Source organism: Phocoena phocoena, chromosome 18 (assembly GCF_963924675.1).
Source record: "Phocoena phocoena chromosome 18, mPhoPho1.1, whole genome shotgun sequence".
NCBI classification, from domain to species: Eukaryota; Metazoa; Chordata; class Mammalia; order Artiodactyla; family Phocoenidae; genus Phocoena; species Phocoena phocoena.
Window position 1 is genome coordinate 390,703 of NC_089236.1, and position 2,591 is coordinate 393,293.

The 2,591-nt window shown below is 43.7% G+C and overlaps 1 pseudogene; it reads right to left on the bottom strand.

Moving 5' to 3' along the window:
* Positions 1-533: 533 nt before the first annotated feature.
* On the bottom strand, positions 534-2,198 carry LOC136137863 (antizyme inhibitor 1-like; annotated as a pseudogene).
* Between the last annotated feature and the right edge of the window lie 393 nt (positions 2,199-2,591).

A 2,591-nucleotide genomic window follows, 5' to 3' on the forward strand; every position in this document is an offset into this window, starting at 1 on the left:
TACATTAGGTCAAATACAAAAATACTATGATGTAGTTTTACATTTATTAAACTACAGTTCAAAGCTTAAATTTACACATTCTATATACACTAAACATATCTACTGAAGTCACACTGTTCTTCCACTGACATTTGATATATGTGAGTGAAAGACATTAACTTTACAGACTTTTTAACATGAACCCTTAATATAAAACTGTGTACTACTTGTATGTAAATGGTTTAATGGGGAACCTAGTTAATGGGCTTCCGTTGCCACTCAGTCATCCATTTTGTTGCATATTTTATTTTAAATGCTTAAGGGGTAGGGCAAACTGGTAAGTTTAAATCTGGATACATTATCTAAATCTCCCAATTACCCCCAGTGAATTATAGTTGAAAGCTGATTCCATCTGGTTCCAAATACCTATTACTAATAGTTTTTGTTTCCAAGAGAATTAACAGAATAAGATTGTTCACATTTTTTCCACACTGGAACGTAGACCAGACAAGCTTCCCCTGCAACTTCAGATCTAAAGGAGTGTTAACACCTGTTCAAGCTTCAGTGGAGAAGCTGTCTTGTAGCCTCGGCCGAGTGAATGAAGGCCCAAAAAGAAGCTTTCATCCTTGTGTCTGGTGTGATTCCAGCATCCTGCATCTCATGCCAATCACTGAATAACATCATGTAACAAATGGCTGGCCTGTGAAAAATCATTAAAAGCAGAAGGTTCATGGAAAGAATTTTCTCCCATGTTATCAGAGAAAAGCCAATCTCCCACATACAAGAAGAAGAGTTTTCCCCAATTTGATCAACCTCATCACAGGATGGACGGCAAGGGCTGCTTGTAAACATCTTCCTTGTATTTCTTGTGAATGGGATGGTATTTAAGTCCTTCGACAGTTTACTTGCAACATAACCATAAACAACATCATCCATATAATACATGAAGGCTGGTTCATCACTTCTGGTTTTTCTATTCCAGAGAAAAATGTATCATTTTCAACAACTTTCCTTGCAATGATGTTAACAGCAAATGTAAATGCAGAAGACACACAGTATCTTGCAGGTCCTGAAGTTATCTTAACGCCAGATCCTTCAGGAAAGTGGACATCAAGCAAAGAGCTGGCAACATGATTAACCTCTTCCAGCTGAAGTTTGTTCCTGTGACGTCCCCACCAACGTCTAACATGTTCATTGTGGAGCCAAGTTCTCCAGCCATGTCACACACACTGGGCATCTGATAGAGCGTGGGCATATACTTGAGATTCTTTGCAGACCCTTGAAACATGAAATTTAACCTCATTTTTTAAATAATATATTATCTCATTTTTATTTATTTATTTGGCTGTGCGGGGTCTTAGTTGCGGCTTGTGGGATCTTCAGTTGCAGCATGCAAACTCTTAGTTGTGGCATGTGGGATCTAGTTCCCTGACCAGGGATTGAACCTAGGCCCCCTGCATTGGGAGCACAGAGTCTTAGCCACTGGACCACCAGGGAAGTCCCCTTAACCCCAGTGATTTAGACATCAAGTTCCTTAGCACATTCCAGAAACATGCCTACTGCTCTTCAGGGTAAGTGCCACACTTCATGTTACAGTGTTCACCTCCAGTATTACCTCCTGCTGCCATAGGTAGTAAGGCCCTAAGGGAAGGGGAGGACGATGGCCCGACTGCTCTACATCAGCAGCAGCACACATGGAGCCTGCAGAGTGCAGAGGTGTGTGGATGTTGCCAGCACCCCCAGATCCAGGACAGGTGAACCTAATGAAATACAGTCTTGGCATTTGGGTGACGGTGCGCAGTTTTCTTCAGCTGGACTCCATCGTCACATGGCATGATATTCACTCCAACTTTTGCTGCATACTTTATCTGAGATGCTTGCTTGCAAGTACTTGTAGAAATTATGTTTTCTGGAGATACACCCAATTCTTGCACTGCAGCCATGTCAGTTTTACTGGAACAAAGCAAGTCCAGATCCAAGAGCTGCCAAGATCTCGAGTACAGCTGGAGTGGCACTTTACCACGTAGGATGGCTTTATCTGAGCCACTTTGTTCTGCCACTGACTGCGTTTCTTCACAGTCTTTCCAAGATCACCCACAAAAAAATGCATTTTCTCCCGTCAGGGTATGTTCACAAACATAGTCATCAATAACATTTGCAAGGTGTGTTCCTTCATCCGACAGGCCAGCTGAGCATTTCGCATTGCACCTCTCAGCCATGTTGCAGAAAGCTGAGAGTCATAACCCAGGCAAAACAAGAGACAGGCCACTAAGCCTTCTGTCTGGGTCCTTAGAATATGCAACCCAACAGACAACCTGGGAGATGACCGCACTCTCAGCTGGGTTCCCAAAGTGGCTTGCCGTTGATGTCAGACTGCTCTCTGCACAGCACTTCTCCTTGGCCTCCAGGTGGTTGTGTGCTTGGTCAGAAAGCTCACCTTGAGATAACAGCCCAAAGCATCTTCTCTTTGTTTGGTGGAATTTTTAAAGAGGGATGTGGTTGCCTTGAGCAGAAACACCCAAGGTGGCTGGGGGGCGCCCAGGCCTGTGGAGAGAGACAGCGTGGGTCACGCATGCACCACATCAGCTGTGCTCTCCAGTAGAAACCTGTCT